This window comes from Giraffa tippelskirchi, chromosome 6 (assembly GCF_054371585.1).
Source record: "Giraffa tippelskirchi isolate mGirTip1 chromosome 6, T2T-mGirTip1v1.2.pri, whole genome shotgun sequence".
NCBI lineage: Eukaryota > Metazoa > Chordata > Mammalia > Artiodactyla > Giraffidae > Giraffa > Giraffa tippelskirchi.
Genome location: NC_137280.1, coordinates 92,297,262 through 92,320,675, shown reverse-complemented (window position 1 = coordinate 92,320,675; position 23,414 = coordinate 92,297,262). Strand labels below are relative to the sequence as shown.

General features: G+C 39.9%; 2 pseudogenes; both read right to left on the bottom strand.

Moving 5' to 3' along the window:
• Positions 1-8,096: 8,096 nt before the first annotated feature.
• Positions 8,097-9,072, bottom strand: LOC145510857 (heterogeneous nuclear ribonucleoproteins A2/B1 pseudogene; annotated as a pseudogene).
• A 9,330-nt stretch (positions 9,073-18,402) lies between these two features.
• Positions 18,403-19,131, bottom strand: LOC145510856 (heterogeneous nuclear ribonucleoproteins A2/B1 pseudogene; annotated as a pseudogene).
• Positions 19,132-23,414: the final 4,283 nt, after the last annotated feature.

Here is a 23,414-nt window from a genome sequence, read left to right as displayed (position 1 = left end):
ACTACAGGCCAAAATCACTGATGAACATAGATGCAAAAATCCTTAACAAAATTCTAGCAAACAGAATCCAACAACATATTGAAAAGATCATACATTATGAACAAGTGGGCTTTATCCCAGGGATGCAAGCATTCTTCAATATTCACAAATCAATCAGTGTGATACACCACATTAACAAATTGAAAGATAAAAACCATATGATTATCTCAATAGATACAGAGAAAGCCTTTGACAAAATTCAACATCCATTTATGATAAAAAAAAAAAACCCTCCAGAAAGCAGGCATTGAAGGAACATACCTCAACATAATGTAAGCCATATATGATAAACCCACAGCAAATATTATCCTCAATGGTGAAAAATTGAAAGCATTTCCCCTAAAGTCAGGAACAAGACAACGGTGCCCACTCTCACCACTACTAGCCACAGCAATCAGAGAAGAAAAAGAAACAAAAGGAATCCAGATTGGAAAAGAAGAAGTAAAACTCTCACTGTTTGCAGATGACATGATCCTCTACATAGAAAACCTGAAAGACACCACCAGAAAATTGCTAGAGCTAATCAATGAATATAGTAAAGTTGCAGGATATAAAATTAACACACAGAAATCCCTTGCATTCCTATGCATTAACAATGAGAAAACAGAAAGAGAAATTAAGGAAACAATTCCATTCACCATTGTGACAAAAAGAATAAAATACTTATGAATAAATCTACCTAAAGAAACAAAAGACCTATATATAGAAAACTATAAAACACTGATGAAAGCTATCAAAGATGACACAAATAGATGGAGAAATATACCATGTTCATGGATAGGAAAAATTAATATAGTGAAAATGAGTATACTACCCAAAGCAATCTATAGATTCAATGCAATCCCTATCAAGCTACCCACAGTATTTTTCAGAGAACTAGAACAAATAATTTCACAATTTGTATGGAAATACAAAAAACCTCAAATAGCCAAAGCAATCTTGAGAAAGAAGAATGGAACTGGAGGAATCAACCTGCCTGGCTTCAGACTATACTACAAAGCTGCAGTCATCATGACAGTATGGTACTGGCACAAAGACATAAATATAGATCAATGGAACAAAATAGAAAGCCCAGAGATAAACCCACACACCTATGGACACCTTATCTTTGACAAAGGAGGCAAGAATATACAATGGAGAAAAGACAATCTCTTTAACAAGTGGTGCTGGAAAAATGGTCAGCCACTTGTAAAAGAATGAATCTAGAACACTTTCTAACACCATACACAAAAATAAACTCAAAATGGATTAAAGATCTAAATGTAAGACCAGAAACTATAAAACTCCTAGAGGAAAACATAGGCAAAACACTCTCTGACATAAATCACAGCAGGATCCTCTATGATCCACTTCCCAGAGTAATGGAAATAAAAGCAAAAATAAACAAATGGGACCTAATTAAATTTAAAAGCTTTTCCACAACAAAGGAAACCATAACCAAGGTGAAAAGACAGCCTTCAGAATGGGAGAAAATAATAGCAAATGAAGCAACTGACAAAGAATTAATCTCAAAGATGTACAAGCAGCTCATGCAGCTCAATTCCAGAAAAATAAGTGACCCAATCAAAAAAATGGGCCAAAGAACTAAACAGACATTTTTCCAAAGAAGACGTACAGATGGCTAACAAACACATGAAAAGATGCTCAACATCACTCATTATCAGAGAAATGCAAATTAAAATCACAATGAGGTACCATCTCACGCTGGTCAGAATGGCTGCTATCAAAAAGTCTACAAACAATAAATGCTGGAAAGAGTGCGAAGAAAAGGGAACCCTCTTACACTGTTGGTGGGAATGCAAACTAGTACAGCCACTATGAAGAACAATGTGGAGATTCCTTTAAAAACTGGAAATAGAATCGCCATACGACCCAGCAATCCCACTGCTGGGCAAACACACCGAGGAAACCAGAATTGAAAGAGACACATATACACCAATGTTCATCTCAGCAGTGTTTACAATAGCCAGGACATGGAAGCAATCTAGATTTCCATCGGCAGACAACTGGATAAGAAAGCTGTGTTACATATACATAATGGAATATTACTCAGCCATTAAAAAGAATGCATTTGAATCAGTTCTAATGAGATGGATGAAACTGGAGCCTGTTACACAGAGTGAAGTAAGTCAGCCCTAGGAAATTTCAAAGACACAGGAAATAAAGGAAGTCTTATATTAGTCCATTAGAGAGCCACCAGGTAGGTTAAAAAAAAAAATTATGATTTTTTTAGAATAAGGTTCATATAGCTCCTTCTGGTACTAGTAACCTGTGTGAAGAAAGTGGGGTGTTGTTTAACAGGTCTCTTTTGGGAAGGAAAGTAACAAATGGTACCCGCTTAAATTAAAACATCATGAAGCTTTATAACAAAATTCAGCTCTGTCTTTTTACTCTTCATTAAGAATTCCTCATGTTGGAAACTAGAGTTTGGATGCCAAGATCCTGACATGTTTCCTTTAAATTTATGTTAAAAGCTATTAAAAAATAGGTACTTTATTTGATCTGATTATTTTATTTGATTTAATCAACAACTTGACAATATGTATTTGTCTCTTGTGTTTGAGGACAGAAATTTCTAAATATATTCTGAAATGGATTTGTAGATTCACAAAAGCCTGCATTAATTCACTTCTAAACCATGTAACTTATTTTGAGTTTGTAATTATCACCAGTGTTCTCACATTTTAAATTGTATGCAGATTTCATAGGAATCATTTCAGTTCAATTCAGTCGCTCAGTCGTGTCCGACTCTTTGAGACCCCATGAATCGCAGCATGCCAGGCCTCCCTGTCCATCACCAACTCCCGCAGCCTGCCCAAACTCATGTCCATCGAGTCGGTGATACCATCCAGCCATCTCATTCTCTGTTGTCCCCTTCTCCTCCTGGCCCCAGTCCCCCCCAGCATCAGGGTCTTTTCCAATGAGTCAACCCTTCGCATCAGGTGGCCAAAGTATTGGAGTTTCAGCTTTAACATCATTCCCTCCAGTGAACACCCAGGACTGATCTCCTTTAGGATGGACTTGTTGGATCTCCTTGCAGTCCAAGGGACTCTCAAGAGTCTTCTCCAACACCACAGTTCAAAAACATCAATTCTTCGGCGCTCAGCTTTCTTTATAGTCCAACTCTCACATGCATACATGGCTACTGGAAAAACCATAGCCTTGACTAGATGGACATTTGTTGACAAAGTAATGTCTCTGCCTTTAAATATGCTATCTAGGTTGGTCATAACTTTCCTTCCGAGGAGTAAGTGTCTTTTAATTTCATGGCTGCAATCACCATCTGCAGTGATTTTGGAGCCCCCAAAAATAAAGTCAGCCACTGTTTCCACTGTTTCCCCATCTATTTCCCATGAAGTGATGGGACAGGATGCCATGATCTTAGTTTTCTGAATGTTGAGCTTTAAGCCAACTTTTTCACTCTCCTCTTTCACTTTCTTCAAGAGGATTTTTAGTTCCTCTTCACTTTCTGCCATAAGGGTGGTGTCATGTGCATATCTGAGGCTATTGATATTTCTCCCGGCAATCTTGATTACAGCTTGTGCTTCTTCCAGCCCAGGGTTTCTCATGATGTACTCTGCATATAAGTTAAATAAGTTAAATAAATATTCACAGGAATAATTATATCTAAAAATAGTTCATTTTCCAGGGTCAATAGAATATCAGGGAGACCTCATTTCTGTCACAACAATCATTTCATTGAAAATTTGGACAACAGCATATACACAACTATAGATGAAAGTGTTGGATTCTGTTATGGTAATTATGTCAATACTTCGTGACATTAAGTACACTCCAAGGAAATGTTTAGATTTTTACAGTTTTATAGTTTTCATATGTTTTGTTAAGTCTCCTCTGGATATTTTACTATATTACATTCTAAACTAGGACTATTTTTCCAGCATGCATTCTAATACATATAATTAGAAAGTAAAGACACTCTTCCATGGTGAAATCCCTCAGTCGTGTCTGACTCTTTGCGACCCCATGGGCTATACAGTCCATGGAATTCTCCAGGCCAGAATATTGAAGTGGGTAGCCATTCCCTTCCCCAGGGAATCTTCCCAATCCAGGGATCAAACCCAGGTCTCCCACATTGCAGGCAGATTCTTTACCAGATGAGCCACAAGGGAAGCCCTAGAACATGGACTTTATCTAACTGTGTGACATGCATATCTCTAGTTGAGTTAGTGTAATTCATCCTGATAGAGGTCAAATAATTAGTAGCTTCCACCAAACTAGAAAATGTACATACCTGAAATATTTCCATCAAACACTCCATTTCATATTTTGGTAAAAGAAGCAGAAGCAAACCATGAGGAAAAAAAACATGAAATGAGACAGCTGGAAGGGAAAAAGATTTGGCAGAGGTCCTCACACAGAAGAGTAGAAACAAGATTGTCATTCTCCCCTCAAATCAGCAACTCTCCAGTAGCAGGGCAGCTGCCAACAGAATTAGCGTTGAAAAAAATTCCAAACGTAACTAATAAGGAAACAAGGTACACAGCTTCTAAACATGTCTTCCACTTCTGAGGATATGGGCATGCTGATAAACACTACAGAACCATTAGAAACTCTATGAACCAGCAAAACATGAACAGAAAACAGGCTGCTTGATGCAAACCCATTGTTAAGCCCTGCTACACTAACTCAGCTGGAGACATTCATGCCACACAGTTAGATAAATCCATGTTTTAGGGCAGAATTCATCATTTTTCCCAGAGAAATTAATGATATAGATAAAAATGAAGGGCTTTACTGTCTTCTGACATAGTATCTACTTTTTTTCTTTTGCTTCCAGAATATTGGGCTGAATACCTCACTCTTGGTGGGAGTGAATTAATAATATTAACATTTGATGGGACTCATGTTTTTTAGGGTGGAAAATCCAGGTCAGTTCAGGTGTCTCCATGGAGGCACATTTCACCAATATCTCTGTCAGCAGCCAACATTCAGGCTGAGCCACTTTCTCTAAGAGTGGCCCCAGGCCAGGAGACCAGTGTTTCAAAGGGATTGTGTGCCTCAGTCTAAGGGTTCTAGCAGCAGGAGGGGCTGGGATTCAGCAGTCTTACTAATTTTAAGACCTCCAGGAACAGAGCTTGGAAATCCTTCTGGTGAGTAGAGAAGGAAAGATGCATAATTCTCTCCTCTCTTGAAAGGAGTAAAAAGGAAAAAATTTCAGATAATAGAGGGACTAAGGATAAAATATTCAGAATCTTTTGGTCTACATCTCTGCCACTTCTGTGCACACCTCAGATCATTTTCAAGGGGATGAAACACACATACATGCAAATGCAAACAAGAACTTACTCATAAGGTATTATCAGTTGCTTTGGCCTTCTCAGGAAGAAGATCTGTAATATACACCTGCTTGTAGTTTAAATGTATGGATGGGGGAAAACCCACCACCACATCCCCATCTTTATACACTCTGTGCTTCAAGCAATCTGCATAAACTTCAAACTATCCCACATGCAGTGTGTAAAGACTGCAGGAGCAAGGAAAGATAAATTGGAGAGAACGACATAATAGGAGATACCCAACCAAGAGACCAAGCCCTGTATCTAGACTCAGCTCATGAGAAGAGGGATCAGCATCTGATCCTTGCTCTGCTCTCAAAGATGAAGATGGCCCTCACATTGGCCCAGCCTATGCCCACGACCCCTCTGTCTCTCAGCCTGTGGAAAACTTGCAGGGCATGTGCCAGACAGGTGTGCCAGACAAGGGCACACTTAGAATCAGAAAGCAGGTGTGTATAAGGGAGTCACAGTGCTGAGACCTCACCCTCAGTGTCCCCGTGACACGGGCAGCCTGACTTCCCCTTCTTTTTACTGCTTCATGTCAGTCCCATGGAGGACCTCTGGGGAGGCTCCTGTCCTGGGGCTCTGCACCTGCCTCCCTCCATCCTGGTGAAAAACAATGAGCATAAACATGTTTTTCCCCTTCCCTCTGTGATTGCATCATAGTCTGTGACTCTCAAACTTCAGGGCTTGGGAGCAGAGAGGGAGGTGTGGGGGAGACAAGCCCATCCTGACACTGAGGGCTTTGCCCTCCTGTGTCCATGATTGATGTCCCTGCACGGAGCTCATGGTGCTTGTGTCAAATACACCAAAGGGAAACTTTTCTGCGCTCTTGGTGAGAACATCAATTGGTGCAGCCATTAAAAACCCAGTACGGAGTTTCATCAAAAAATTAAAATTAGAACCGCTGTAGGAACCAGCAATTCCACTTCTGGGTTTGTATCAGAAAAAAATGAAGCCAGTATCCTAAATAATCATTTACACTCATATGATCACTGCAGGATCTTTCCAATAGTCAAGACATGGGAAAATGACCTAAATATCAAAAGATGAGTATATTTTAAAAGAGTGATTTTATATTTTATGCATAGGTAGATATCTCTGTATATACTCACACATACACAAAGATTTTATACACACTTATAGAAACATACACAGGGCTTCCCCTGTGGCTCAGTGGTAAAGAATTTGCCTGCAATGCAGGAGCCACAGGATATGTGGGTTCTATCCCTGGGTTTGATTCCTGGGTCAGGAAGATCCCCTGGAGGAGGGCATGGCAACCCACTCCAGTATTCTTGCCTGGAGAATTCAGGGACAGAGGAGTCTGGAGGGCTGCAGTCCATAGGGTTGCAAAGAGTCAGACACAACTGAAACGATTTAGCACAGCACAGCACAGATACATACATATACACATGCCATGGAATACCAGTCTTCTGTAAAGAAATTCTCCATTTGAAACAACATGGATGGGACATTAACTAATAAATCAGAGAAAGACAAATATTGTAGGATCATATTTATTGATTAAATCCAAAAGAAAAGATTAAACTCATTGAAAAACATCATGCATCATGCTTGTGGTTACTAGAGGCAGAGAACTGGTTGGAGGAAACATAAGATGAAGGTTGTCAAAAGATACAAACTTCTAGTTACAAGATATATACAAAACATGTGATGCACAACAAAAACTCACACACCACAGTAACAAAGAATCAAACTATCATATACACTAAGGAACTGAATAGACATTTATCCAAAGGCGATATATAAATGACCAAATGACAAGTTACTCAACATTATGAAAGATGTAATGTACAAGATAACCAAAATTAGCACAGCTTTAAAATACGTAAAAATACCTGTGTGCATGCTTAGTCGTTCAATCGTGTCTGACTCTTTGCAACCCTTTGGACTGTAGCTCACCAGGCTCCTCAGTCCATGGGATTTCCCAGGCAAGAATACTGGAGTGGGTGGCCATGCCCTCCTCCAGGGGATCTTCCTGACCCAGAGATCCAACCAACGTCTCCTGTGTCTCCTGCATTGCAGGCAGATTCTTTACCTGCTGAGTCATCAAGGAAGCCCCAGAATATATACATACATATATATATATACATACATACACACACACACAAACTACTACCATTTCACCTTTAAAATTATTTTATTAAATCTTCAATGTACAATAGCTTCTTTACACATGAACTAAATTTTTTTAGAAGAATGATGTTATGTATTATTACACGGTGATTCTAGCTAGTAGTTTTTCAAAATGTTGGGGAAAATCTTGAAAAAGGATTTTCACATGTCACCCAAAACTTTGAAATTTAACATTATCAAAGAGATGCTTCTACACTCTTGAACAGTGGCCACTGGAAACACATTTCAAAAGGAAAGAATTGTGTCTCAAAAGCATTTTTATATGATTTTTTCCTCCAAGGAAGGTAATGTTTTTACATAATTAAGTCCACTCACAAAATGGCTCTCTACACGTGCTCTCATGCCTTGGGCTACATCACCAAATATTTATGCGTGACTGAAATGAGAGTTTCCTTGACATTGTTATTTCCATAGCCTGAAGCTGTTCTGTTAACTCCGGGCTCTCATTCTCCCTGATTTATACAATCAAGCCCCTGTCAAATAACAAGCTCAATATCGCCTTCTCTCCATAACCCCCACTGCCTCCATGGCCTCCAGGACAATAGTTTCCTCTACCACATGATCCTCCCATATTCCTCCTACCACTCAGTTTTCTACTCTTCAGTAACTCATACTTTGAAGGTTTCTGCTTATAATTTCCCAAATTATTCCAATTCTGACTTTCATCGTTCCTTCCTCCACAGTTGGTATAACCAGCTCTGCAGCCCCCATCCTGGTGGCCATGTCCAGGTCCTCCTCCATCACAAACTCCTTGTCCTCCTCCATAACCAGGACTAACCGTCCAACTATCACCTCCTGGTCCTCCTCCATACCCATGGTCACCATCCCCAGATTTACCACCGCTTCCACCTCCATAAGATCCTCCTCTAAAATCCCTTTCTTGTCCTGCTCCAAAATTTCCACCACCACCATGCAAGTATAGGAAATCAACCTTACCTCCTCCCCTTTCTATTCTAGAATGCTGGAGTTCCTGCATTTTTTGTCTAGACAAGGCCTTTCTTACTTCTGCATGATGACCATTGACAGTATGGTATTTCTGCAATACAAGCTTATCCACAGGATCGTGGTCATCAAAAGTCACAAACCCAAAGCCTCTTTTCCTTCCAGACTCCCTATCACTAATGATCTCAATGGCATTGATTTTTCCATATTTCCCAAAGTAATCTCTAAGATGATGCTTCTCCGTGTCTTCTCCAATTCTACAAACAAACAGCTTCTTCACAGTGACAATAGCCCCTGGTTTGCCATAGTCCTCTCTCGGGACAGCACGTTTGGGGGCGACCCTTTTCCCATCAATGGAATGAGGTCTGGCCGCCATGGCAGCATCCACCTCAGCCATGGAGGAAAACGTGACAAAACCAAATCTTCTTGATGTCTGGCTGGCGGGATGTCTTATGACCACACAGTCTGTAAGATATCCCCACTGCCGGTAGTAGTTCCATAGAGCTTCTTCTGTGGTTTCAGAGCTCAAGCCACCAACAAAGAGTTTGCGGAATTCTTCATTATCTCTCTTATTCCTCTCCAATGGGTCAGATGTTGACGTTTTCTTCATCTCGGGCTTGGTCGCTTGAGCCATTTTTCTGAACCTGAGGGGGGTGAGGGAGATCTCAGAGACTAACAGGAACCTGACCAGTCCCAGCTCCCGGCTCCGGAAACAGAGCCTCCAGGAGAACCTCCACTTCCGGGTCTTGGGGATGCTATTACTGCCTCTGGAGCCTCTGCCGCCCTTGAATCAGTCTTGAGCAACTTTCAATTTTTCTGCAAAACATTATTTAACAGAGTGACCTTTCTTGATGCATATTACCTTCTCTATATTGATTTCTTCCCATTTTTAATTCTATATGCATTATTCTCTATTTATTTTACACTTTTTCTCACAAATGGTACATTCAGTGAATAGATGACTAATGTGGACTTTAAGGTTTTACGCCAAGTTATTTACCTTTTACTTTGCCCTTACAGGGGCTTGCCTGGTGGCTTCAACGGTAAAGAATATGCCTGCAGTGCAGGATACCCAGGTTCCATCCCTGGGTGGGAAGATGCCCTTGAGAAGGGAATGGTTACCCACTCCAGTATTCAAAGGAGCCTGGCTGACTATAATCCATGGGGTCACAAAGAGTTAAACACAACTGAGTGACTAACATACACACACATGGGGGAAGTGAAGCCAGAAAGGATAAAGGGAGGAAGAAATTAAAATTACTGATGATGAAAAGATTAGTGGTGTGGTGGTTTAGTTACTATGTTGTGTCTGACTCTTCCAACCCCGTAGATGGGCCATAGCCCACCAGGCTCCTCTGTCCATGGAATTCTCCAGGCAAGAATACTGGAGTGGGTTGCCATTCCCTTCTCCAGGGGAAAACCTAACTGAGGACATATTTGAGCAGAAAACTTAACTGCAAAAAAAAAAAAAAAAAGAGAGAGAGAAAGAAAGAAAGAAAAAGACTCAACCACAATGTGGGTAAAGAATTTTCCACAGAGGACAACAATTTAAACAAAGCAGAGCCAAGTATTGTTTCCATTTCTTGGTGATGTAAATTTTTTTTTTACTCTGTCCTGTTATTCAAAGAAATTTTCAAATGCAAAACTATACAAAACCTTGAATATTTTGTAACAGTAACACTTAGGATATACCTTTCAATAACATAACTTTTCCTTGTAAGAGCTAACTCTAGGAAATTTCACCAAGAAAAGAATGCAAATGAACACTGTTCCCATCAATATGGATGCCACACTTACCAGAACAGGCTGATCTGTGAAAGAGGCCGATGCTGGTTCCCCCTGACTCGAGAGCTGTCCTGTGACCCAATCCTGAGATGCAGACTGCCTGTAGCTTGCCAGAGAAAGCAGTGACTTCTGCCTCGGCTTCCCCTTTTATGGAGGGAGTGGGTAACCCAATCAGTGGATTTTTCAAAGACACACCCTATCTCAGATCAAAGGGATTTGAGAGATTCTTCAGTCTTCATACACAAATGCAAAAATAGGAGGCTATTAACACTGTCAGAAACTATCCTAGATGAAAAAAATGGGACTTCCCTGGTGGCACCATGGATAAGAATCTGTCTGCTAAAGCAAGGGACACAGGTTCCATCCCCAGTCCGGGAAGATTCCACATGCTGTGGAGCAACTAAGCCAGTGTGCCAGCTCAACTACTAAGCCCGCACTCTAGAGCCTGTAGTCTGCCACAAGAGAAGCCCCAGTTCACTGCAGTTAGAGAAAGCCCACACAGAGCAGGGAATACCCAGCACAGCCAAAAAAAGAAAAAAATGTTTAAAAAATGTAATACATTTATGTATGGAGTGGTATTTGCTGTTCCTATCAACAGGTTAATCTTTCCTTTTTCTCCCACTATGGATACAGCCAACAAAAATGGGAACAGAAGTTTCTATCTATATACAAAGATTTCCAGAAATTGATGTTATAATAGCAAAAAGGAAAAATAGAGACCTTTTAAATGTTTATCAATAATTGTTGAGGTTGTTTATTCACTAAGTCCTGTCTGTGACTCTTTGTGAGCTCCTGGACTATAGCCTGCCAAACTCTTCTGTTCATGGGATTTTCCAGACAAGAATACTAGGGTGAACTGCCATGTCCTTCTCCAGGGGATCTTCCCAACCCAGGGATCAAACTGAGGTATTCTGCTCCAAAATGTTGGTTGACAAGTCTGTAATGTCTATATCACACAGCCATTCTTTTAAAAGGTTTGTATTTTGTACGTTTACCCTTCAACTAATTCCTGGTTAATGTTTGATGATTTCAATCACCTAACTCTTTTCTGATCCTTTGACCTAATTAGTCTCTCTACTCCCTTTACTTCACTGACTAGGGTTTAACACTTTTATTAATCCACTTTTTGTCTGGAAACTTGTCAGTCACAATCATACACACATCACTACTAGTAATTACACTATAAATCCTTCACTTAATAGTCTAATACAGATAATTATTTTTAGCACCTTTCCCAAATGCTAATAATACCTTAGAACACTTTCACTTCCATTTTAACTTTCTTGACTCTTCTATTACTGTTGTCATTGTTTTAATGCTACAGATATTTTAATGTCCCTGAGATAAACCTAGAAGTGCTTTTTGAAGCAAAATTTATTCATAATTATTTTGAAAATATCCTTTCTTTTCCTATTCATGCTTTTTCCATTCCTGGTTTTTAATATGAAATTATTTTACTTTGGACTTAACAACTCACTCTAGTATTTTGTCTGATTCAATGTTGTTCACAACGAAGTGTTTCACTTAAGTTTTGGCAGACATCTTTAGTTGGGGCAATGTTGATGCTAGGTATAAAACTCTAGTTGGATTTGATTCTTCTTAGCTTATTATTTGATTCTTCTTAGCCATTAAAAATGGTGCTCACGGGACTTCCCTGGTGATCCATTGGTTAAGACTCTGAGCTCCCAATGCAGGGAGCATAGGTTCGAGCCCTGGTTGGGAAACCAAGATCCTGCATGCCTTTTGGCCCTATCCCACCCCCCCCAAAAAAGTATAAAAATAGTAATCTCTTGTTATCCATCTTGTTTTTCCTTAGACATCACCAATTAGCCTTTTTCTTGCTTGTTTGGCCTCCGTATTCTCTAAAAGTGCATTACATTAACTTTGGCTTTTAGACCATATATTAGCTCATTATTGTATCCTGTGTACATACAATATTTGACTCAGGATGTTGAGTTATTGCAACCATTGGGTGATTTCTTTTTAAACCATGCTTGTGTATTTTCATTTCTGCTATCAATTTCTCCCCACTTTCTCTCTACTCTCCTTTTTATCACATCTCACTTCTCTTCTAACTGTGTTCTGAGTTTTCCAAGATTATCCCCCTTGGATTCTATTGGGATATTTGCTCTTGAACTGTCTTGCTGTTTAGTAATCTGGTCTGTGCTGGAATCAATATATTCTTAGCTACTTAAGTTCTTCATTTCAGCTCTAACATAAACAATATGCAACTTTAAGCTTTGAAAGAAAACAGTTGTTCAATGAGGAGAAAATGGGTTCCATTTAGTACAATCAATCTCAAGTAGATAAGGGAAATTTGTAATTTAGATCATATTAAAATATTTTAGGCATCTGTAGTCATCAAAATTCATCTGTAAACTTGAGCAGAGGAAGAGATTTTCATTACATTTCTTAGTCAAGTACATCAAACTGAATACTATAAATATAATAATTCTGTCTGATGAAACAAAATACTGAAAAAACACTGGGAAATGGGTCAAACTGTAGAATAGACATGCCGTAAGAAAGGATAAGTTAATACTTAGTGTGAGTCTTCTCTTAGAACTGTCAGTCTTGTGAAATCTCAATGTAGGTCAAGAATAATGGATCAGATTTCAAATTTAACTTTTGACTTAACACAGATTGTAATCATAAGACACCAGTTTTCAAGGCTCAGAAAGAAGAAAAGGATATATGTTTTCTGATGTGGACGACATTTTGAAATATTTCTTTTTGTTTCTTTAAGTATCAATATTTTCGAAACCAGTGTCCTCTTTCAATTTTCTTTCTTTAGTATGCTTTCTACAAAATTTAGAATTACATAGATCATATTGTCATTTTCTATTTGTGTTGGCTGGATAGACCTATGCTTGGTAGTCACTTTTTGTGTGTCCACTTGATTGGGCTAAGGGATACCAAGATAGTTGGTTAAGCTTTATTCCTGGGTGTGTTGAGAGTATTTCTGGAAGAGATTAGCATTTGATTCCATAGACTGAGTAAAAGACCTCATCAGTGTGGGTATTATCTAATATCCTGAGGACCAGAAGAAATGGAACAAAAAGATAAGGTAGGGTGATTCCACCCCCTCTTCTTGAGCTGCAATGCCTATCTTTTCCTGCCCTTGGACATCAGAGCTCCTGGTTCCCAGGCTTTCACACTTGGATTCAATTATACCACCAGCTTTTCTGCTTCTCCAGTTTGGAGATGATCATTTATGGGACTTCTCCATCTCAAACCTATAAGACAATTCCTATAATAAATTTCCAGATAGATATGAAAAGTTAAGGTTGACTCAGGTTTTTTAAATATTTATTTTATTTATTTGGCTGCTCCAGGTCTTAGTTGTGTCATGTGGGATCTTCAGTTGTGACACGTGTGATCTGGTTCCCTGACTAGGGATCAAACCCAGGCCCCTTGCATTGTGAGCACAGAGTCTTAGTCACTGGGAAGAAAGTCCCTCACCCAGGTTTGTATTTCAGCTGGATAATTGTGTCTAGATCTCTTGACTAGATAACAAGGAGAAAGGATTTGGAATCTTAAGCTATAGTGGCTAATTTATTGTGTGAATTATTGATTGAAGGAATCAGGTTATCTTTCAAACTTCACTATAATTGGGGTTTTGACCATTGACACTGTAAGGGATCATTTACTTTTACCTTGTGCATCTAACATTCCAGAAGAGTCATAGTTGGGCTTAGAGGTACATGTTTTCTTTGGGGTTTAGGGCAAGAAACACTCATATGTGGTGTTATAGCCATGCACCAGAAGACAATACAATGTCTTCATTGCAGTTTTAAAATTTAACTATTATCTGACAATTGCACAAATCTGCTCATTTCTTGGAGGAGGAAATGGCAACCCACTCAAGCATTCTTGCCTGGAGAATCCCATGGACAGAGGAGCCTGGTAGGCTAAAGTTCTTGGGGTCGCAAAGAGTCGGACACAACTGAGCGACTTTGCTTTCACTTTCACTCATTTCTTACTGCCACAATGACTGACAATATTAAGAGCAGAGAAAGATTTGAGACAATCGTAACTCTCATCCGTTGCTAGTGGAAATGCAAAATAATACAATCTCTTGAGATATCGCTGTGGTATTTTCTTTTATTATTTATCACACAGTGATTGATACAGCTTTCCCACACAAGATAGTTGTTTTTCAGGGACAAAAGCTAATGTTCATAAAAAAAAAAAAAAACAAACTCCATATAGAAATGCTTCTTAGGGGCTTCCCTGGTTGTCCAGTGGTTAAGAATACGCCTACGAATGCAGGGGACATAGGTTCAATCCCTGATCTGGGAAGATCCCACATGCTTTGGAGCAACTAAACCCATGCACCACAACTGCTGAATCCCTGCTCTAGAGCCCAGGAGGTGCTAGTACTGAAGCCCACATGCCTAGAGCCTATGCTCCATAACAAGAGGAGCCACCGCAATGAGAAGCCCATGCTACAGGGAAGAGTAGCTCCCTGCTCTCAGCATCTAGAGAAAACCTTCATGCAGCAGTGAAGACCTAGTGCAGCCAAAAATAAATAAATCTTTTTAAAAGAAAAAGAAAAAATGCTTCTTAGAAGCTCGATTTATAATTGCCAAAACTTGGATGGGACGCGAACGTCCTTCACTGCATGAATGGATAATCAACAGGACCCATTCCTGCTGCAGCATACCTCATGGTGAGAGAGTCATTCCCTAGGCAAGTTGATAAGAAGTCTAGGGGTCCCCAAGGAGAGAGGGGTCTAGAATTCTCAAGGAGGAAGAAAGGACAAACTTTTTTTCCCCTCTACATTCCTTAAGATTATATAACAATAATGTATCCTGCCTGAGGACAGTCTCTGGATTAAACCTTCTGGTTAATCCTGTTATCCTAAAATGTAAATTATGAGAGTAGGTCTGGTGAGGTCTTTTACAACCTCCAGACATTCTTTTGATTCATTAGAGAGTATATAACTACACTGCTAACACTAGCAAGGGGGTACTCTTTCTGCCCCCTTCTGATGCCTATGTCAGAAGCTTTCTCTATCTCCTTTATACTTTAACAAAACTTTATTACACAAAAGCTCTGAGTGATCAAGCCTCGTCTCTGGCCCCAGATTGAATTTTTCTCCCCTGGAGGCCAAGAATCCTGGCGTCTTTTGGTGGGTCAGCAATAATCTTTCAATGGAAATAATGGGACGTGATTTTTTTTTTTTAATTTGTATTTTTTTATTTCTTTGACTGCCTCGGGTCTTGGTTGCAGTACTCGGGGTCTTCTTTGCAGCATGCCAGATCTTTCTGTTGCTGCAAGGGGGCTCTTGGTTGTGGTAGGTGAGCTTCTTTCTCTACTTGCCCCATGCCAGCTTCTCTCTAATCGTGGCACTGGGGCTCAGTAGTTGGGGCACGTGGGTTTAGCTGCACTGGGACTTGTGGGATCCTAATTTCCCAACCAGGGATCGAACCTATGTCCCCTGCATTGGAGGGTGGATTTTTAACCCCTGAACCACCAAAACATGATTTTTTGAAAACTGATTTCAATTTTTACTAATGTAAAATGACTCTATATATTGAAACAGCCAAAACATGTAAACAATAATAATAATTTCCAGTTACATTTTTTATTTGATCGATTCATTTTTGGCTGTGCTGGGTCTTTGTTTCTCCCCAGTGTTTTTTCTAGTTGTGGCAAGTGGGAGCTACTCTCCAATTGTGGTGCACAGGCTTCTCATTTCAATGGCTTCTCCTGCTGCAGAGAAGATGGGCTTCAGTAGTTTCATCACATGGGCTCAGTAATTATGGCTCAAAGGCTCAATAGTTATGGTGCACAGGCCTAGTTGCTTAGTGGCATGTGGGATCTTTCCGGACCAGGGGTGGAACCGATGTCTCCTGTGCTGGCAGGCAGATTCTTTACCACTGAACCACCAGGGAAGCCCCACAAATCATTAGGAAGTTACAAATCAAAACCAAAAGGAGTTATCACCTCCAACCTGTTAGAATGGTTGTTTCCAAAAAGACAAGAAATAACAAATGTTTGCTGAGGTGTAATGAAGAGAAAAACTTTTGTTGCAGTGTTTGTGGGAATGTAAATTGGTGCAGCTATTGTGAAAGTCAGTATGGAGGGTCCTCAAAAACTTTAAAATGGAACTACACAGGAACCAGCAATTCAACTTTTTAGTATATATCTGAATAAAGCCACTGTCCTGAATAACCATCTAGACACACATGATTGTTGTAGGATTATTTACAAGACTCAAGATATGGATATGACCTAAATATCTATCAAAAGATGAACGTAAGGAAGAACAGTGATTTTATATTTTATATGTATGTAGATATCTGTATATATGTGTATACATACACATATACATAAATATTTATGTGTGTATATATACATATATATATACAAAGATACAGTGGTATAGTATTCAATCATAGAAAATAAGGAAGTCCACTATTTGCAACAGTATGGATGGTCCTTGAATGCCTCATACTAAGTATAATAAGTCAGAGAAAGACAACTACTGTCAGATCTCCCTCATAGGTAGAATTAAAAAAAAACTCAAATAAAAAAATTCATAGAATTTTGATATTTGTGGTCACCAGAGGGAGAGAATTGGTGAGAAGAGAAATAGGATGAAAGTTGCCCAAAAGTACAAACTTCCCGTTGTAAGATGAATAAATACAAAAGTCGTAATGTACAGTAAGATGATTGTAATTAACACAGCTCTATGCTATGCCAAAGCCTTCGACTGTGTGGATCACAATAAACTGTGGAAAATTCTGAAAAAGATGGGAATATCAGACCATCTGACCTGTCTCTTGAGAAACTTGTATGCAGGTCAGGAAGCAACAGTTAGAACTGGACATGGAACAACACACTGGTTACAAATAGGAAAAGGAGTATGTCAAGGCTGTATATTGTCACCCTGTTATTTAACTTCTATGCAGAGTACATCATGAGAAACGCTGGGCTGGAAGAAGCACAAGCTGGAATCAAGATTGCCGGGAGAAATATCAATAACCTCAGATATGCAGATGACACCACCCTTATGGCAGAAAGTGAAGAAGAACTAAAGAGCCTCTTGATGAAAGTGAAAGAGGAGAGTGAAAAAGTTGACTTAAAGCTCAACGTTCAGAAAACTAAGATAATGGCATCTGGTCCCATCACTTCATGGGAAATAGATGGGGAAACAGTAGAAACAGTGTCAGGCTTTATTTTGGGGGGCTTCAAAATCACTGCAGATGGTGATTGCAGCCATGAAATTAAAAGACACTTACTCCTTGGAAGGAAGGTTATGACCAACCTAGATAGCATATTTAAAAACAGAGACATTACTCTGCCAACAAAGGTCCGTCTAGTCAAGGCTATGATTTTTTCCAGTAGTCATGTATGGATGTGAGAGTTGGACGGTGAAGAAAGCTGAGCGCTGAAGAATTGATGCTTTTGAACTGTAGTGTTGGAGAGGATTCTTGAGAGTCCCTTGGACTGCAAGACGATCCAACTAGTCCATCCTAAAGGAGACCAGTCCTGGGTGTTCATTGGAAGGACTGATGTTGGAGCTGAAACTCCAATACTTTGGCCACCTCATGCAAAGAGTTGACTCATTGGAAAAGACCCTAATGCTGGGAAGGATTGGGGGCAGGAGAAGAAGGGGACGACAGAGGATGAGATGGTTGGATGGCATCACTGACTCGATGGACATGGGTTTGGGTAAACTCCGGGAGTTGGTGATGGACAGGGAGGCCTGGCGTGCTGTGATTCATGGGGTCGCAAAGAGTCAGACACGACTGAGTGACTGAATTGAACTGGACTGATGCTATATGAAATTTCTTAATGAAATAAAGCCTAAGAATTCTCATGATAAGATATAACTTTTCTTTTTTTATTTTGGTAACTGTATAAAATTCACTGTGGTAATCATTTCATAATATATGTAAGTCATCATTATACTGTACACTTTCAACTTTGATACTTCATAAAACTAGAAAAAAATTTAAAAATAAAAATGTTTAAAACACTGTCACTGAAAGAGAACACGTTACTCCTGTTTAGCTTTCAGGTTATTTTTATTTAACCATAAAAGTTTAACAGCTTCTTAACCCTACACATCCAGTAGAATTTTTCAAAGGAATAATATTATGTCTTATTGCACCATGACTCTGGCTAAGAGCCTCCATTATTAGGGCCACCTCGAAAATTACCACCTCTAAGTCCTCTTCCATACCCATGATTGCCATCTTCCACATCCCTCAGATCCTCCTCTAAAGTCCCTTCTGTGTCCTGCTCCAAAATTTCCACCACCACCATGAGGCTCTCCAAAGGCAAAATGGCCTCCCCTTCCACCTCTAGAACTTTGGATGCCCTGCTTTTTATATCAAGAAAATGCCTTTCTTCTACACAATGACCATTAATGGTATGAATTTTCTGCAACACTATCTTATCCACGGGATTGTGGTCATCAAAAGTCACAAGCCCAAAGCCTCTTTTCCTTCCACACTATCAGTAATTATCTCAGTGGCATCAATTTCTCTGTATTTCCCAAAGTAATCTCTAAGATGATGCTCCTCAGTGTCCTCTGCAAGTCCATCAACAAACAGCTTCTTCACAGTGACAAGAGCCCCCAGTTTTCCATAGTCCTTTCTTGGGACAGCGCGTTTGGGGGTGGCCCTTTTCCCATCAATGGAATGAGGTCTGGCCGCCATGGCAGCATCCACCTCAGCCATGGAGGAAAACGTGATAAAACCAAATCTTGACGTCTGGCTGGTGGGGTGCCTTATGACCACACAGTCTGTAAGTCTTCCCCACTGCTTACACTGTAGGTCCTCAGACTTTCTTCTGTGGTTTCGGAGCTCAAGCCACCAATAAAGAGTTCACAGAATTGTCCCTTTCCTCTCTTTTTTGTGTCCAAAGGAACAGATGTTGAAGTTTTCTTCATCATGGGCTTAGTCACTTGAGCCCTTTTCCAGAAGCTGAGGGGGATGAGGGAGATCTCAGAGACTAACACAAACTAATGGGTCTCAGCCCCAAGGTGAGGACAGTGCCTCCATGAGAACCTCCACAGGGACCCAGTGATGCTGCCACTGTTGCTGGAGCCACTGCTACCCTTGAATCAGTCTTGAACAAACAATATTTGATTTTTCTGCAAAACATCATTTAACAGAGTGACTTTTCTTGATCCAGTCATCAAAATTCTCATTATATTTTCTCTACATTGATTTTTCCAACTCTTAATTTTTATGTATTATTATCTATTTTTGATACTATTTTATTCACTAAATTGGCTATTCAATGAAGAGATTATTAATGTGGACTTTAAGGATTTACACGGATATATTTATCGATTGAGCATCCCAGGTGACGCTAGTGGTAAAGAACCCACCTGCCAGTACAGGAGCCGCAAAATATATGAGTTCAATTTCTGAGTTGGGAAGATCCCCTAGAGGAGGAAATGGCAATCCCCTCCATTGGGGGTTGAACCTGCGGGTTCAACCAGAATTGCCTGGGAAATCCCATGGACAGAGGAGCCTGGCGGGCTACAATCCACAGGGTCACAAAGAGTCAGACACAACTGAGTGAACACAAACACATGGGATCTAGAAAAAATGGTAGCAATGAACCTATTTACAGGGCGGGAATAGAGACACAGTCATAGAGTAAATCATAATTTTTAGGTGTGTTTTATGTCCCAAAATATGGTTTATTTTCATGAAAGTTCCATGGGAACTTGAGAAGAATGTGCATTCTGTGTTTGGCTTAAGTATTGTGTGTATTTACTTAAATCCACTTCCCTGGTGGTTCAGATGGTAAAGAATCCACCTGCAATGAGGGAGACCTGGGTTCCATCCCTGGGCTGGGAAGATCCCCTGGAGAAGGACATGGCAACCCACTCCAGTATTCTTGCCTGGAGAATCCCCATGGACAGAGGAACCTGGCAGGCTACAATCCATAGCATCACAAAGAGTTGGACATGACTGAGTGACTTAGCACAGCAGAGCACTTGTTTGATGGTGCTATTTAATTTAACTATGTCCACTCGGATTTTCTATCTGCTGGAACTCTTAATTACTGATAGGATGGGTATAGTGGGGGGCAGGCGGGGGGGGTGACTAAAGTCTCCAATGATAATAGTGGATTCATGTATTTCTCCACACAGTTCTATCATTTTTTTCTCATGTATTTTGCCAATCTGTTGTTATACATATACCCACTAAGGATTGCTTTGTTCTCTTGGAGAACATTATCATTATATAATGTTCTTCTTTACCTCTAAGTTTTTCTCACTCTGAAGCCCACATTATCTGAAATTCATATAGGTACATTCACTGTCTTTTGTTTAATGTTGACATGGGATATCTTTCTCCATTTTTCAAATTTTTTTCCTAATTGAGATTTTATTGGCTGTTTTGAGGATCACTACACAGAGATTTCAATTTGTACAGAATTCTTAACATACACACCAAAAATCTAAAAAGATCGTGTAGTTGTTATTCTTTTCTGAACAGTTATTCCAGTGACTTTCCAGCTTAAAATTTGGAGGCAAAATTTCCTTAACAGGATATCAAGTACCAATGTCTTCAAATGTTGATGTGCTGTTACATCATAAGTCCCGCTAAATCACAATTTAATATCATATACACTTTTGTTGCTGTTTAGTAGCTAGGTTGTGTCCGACTCTTTGTGACTCATGGACTGCAGCATGCTAGTCTCCTCTGTCCTCCACTGTCTCTCAGAGTTTGCTTGTACTCATGTCCATTGAAAGTTGGTGATGCTATCTAACCATCTCATCCTCTACTGCCCCCTTCTCCTCCTGCCCTCAGTCTTTCCCAGCATCAGGGTCTTTTCCAATGAGTCAGTTCTTCTCATCAGGTGGCCAAAGTACTAGAGCTTCAGCATTAGTCCTTGCAATGAACATTCAGGGTATGTAACATACTCAAATTTTCAATTCACAGAACATTAACAAAGTTACTAGGAAAACTGCATTACCATAACTGAAGATGTTAGAGTGCACAAAATTCTGACAAAGAGAATCAAGGTGAAGGAGTGATTTGCTGTAGGAAACAATTATACCAAAAACAACATGAAAAGAGAAGTAATTTAAAGTGTTTAAGACATTAAATCCACAACTGACTCCAAACTGCCATTTAGTATGCATTATATTATAGGATATAAAAGTTACCCCCACTTATGGAATGTTAAGCTGACACTCAAGACAATCAAAGCCTCCCATATTCAATACCGGAATTTTGATCCAGTGGATAAGACTCCGAGCTCCCAATCCTGGGGGTCTGGTTCAATCCCTGGTCAGGGAACTAGATCCCACATGCCACAATGAAGATCAAAGATCCTGCATGCCACAGCTAATACTCAGCACAGCCAAATAAATAAATAAAAATAAATAGACACTTAAAAAAATCCCACTGTTTTCTGATTACACCAAAAAAATAAACAACCAGCAAATGATTTCACCTCTTAAAAAAAAAAACTCTTTACACTCAAAAAAAAAAGGTGGGGGAGGGATGAGATGGGATTCTGTCCTTCTTAAAAATGTTCCTAGGGATATCAAAAAACTTGCATTTGCAAAACAGTTGGTAAAAAATAGTCCTATGGATCGTACAAGAAAGGGGGCAAGGACCAGTGATAAGACGTTAGCTAGACTTGGCTTCTTTCTCTCCTGCTTCAGAGGTTAGGCTCTCTGGTTTTTCGTTTTTCCATTTTCAGCAGGTAAATCTTTAGTCTCTTGGTTAACTGCTGCAGACTGTTTTCTCTTTGCTTAGCAGACAATCTCGCCATCTACTCTTGGGCTCCTCCTTCGATACCCGGTAGGGGGAGCTGACCTTCCTGTTAGGCATCTTGGTGGCGGGACAGCACTTGCCAGCGGGTAGCAGATCATGACCCCTCGCCAAACTGGGCTGCCCCACCCGCACCCCTGGCCCTAGCCTCACCGTTGATTTCGGGGCCCGGAATAAGTGAGGCGGGCTGTCACTCAACCACTGCACCCGCCCCTCTCAGTTGCCCCGCCCCGTCCTAATCTCAAGGAGCCTCAGATCCAGCCCTTTACTTTTAATCTGTGTCTTTTTATGTGAAGTGTGGGTCTTGCAGACAGCATATAATTAGGCGGTTTTTTTTAACCCGCTGTGATAGTTTTTGTTCCACTTATTGTATTTGAAAGTGAAGTCGCTCAGTCATGTCCGACTCTTTGCGACCCCATGGATTGTAGCCCACGGAGTTTTCCAGGCAAGAGTACTGGAGTGGGTTGCCATTTTCTTCTCCAGGGGATCTTCCTGACCCAGGGATGAAACCCGGGTCTCCCGCATTGCAGGCAGAGGCTGTACCTCTGAGCCACCAGGGAAGAAAAGTATTTAGACTTTTGACATCTAAATGATTATTGGTATAGCTGGATTAATATCTACTATATTTTTACCATTTTTTATTTGTTCCTCTTGCTCTTTGTTTCTTTCTTGTCTCCCACTTTTCTTCTGTCTCCTCTTCCTTTTTTTTTTCTTCTCCCTTTTTTTGAGGGCATTCTAGCTGATTCCATTTTTTCTCTTCGCATATCATAACTTTTTTCTTTTTAACATTTGTGTTTGAGCATTGAGTTTGTAGCATACATTTACAACTAACCCAGGTCCTCTCTGAAGTAACTGGGTGTGCAAATTCTCTCCCTGCCCCTTGTAACATTTCTGTCATTCATTTCACTCATCCAAAAGGTGTAATCACTGAATATGTTGCTGCTGTTATTATTTTCAATAAAATGTTATCTGTCAGATTAATTAAAAATAACAAAAACAAATGATTTAAGATTTAATTATTAGTTTCACTTGTTCCTTCTCTAACACTTAACCTTTTTCATTTACCTTTTTCCTGATGAATTTCTTTTAACATTTCTTACAAAGCAGGGGTATTAGTGACAAATTCCCTTAGTGTTTTGAAAATCTTTTATTTCTCACTCACTTTTTTTTTTTTTGCCATGCAGCTGGTGGGATCTTAGTTCCCCCACCAGGGATTGAACCTATACCCTTGGCAGTGATAGGACAGAGTCCTAACTACTGGACCAACAGGGGATTCCCTCTCCTTCAACTTTTGAAAGATAATTTTGTTTGACACAGAACTCTAGTTGGGTGGTTTCTCTTTCAACACTGTATTTTAAAAAACTCTCCTCCTGCTTGCATGGTTTCTGAAAAGAAGTCCGGTTTACTTCCTATCCTTAGTTCTCCATGG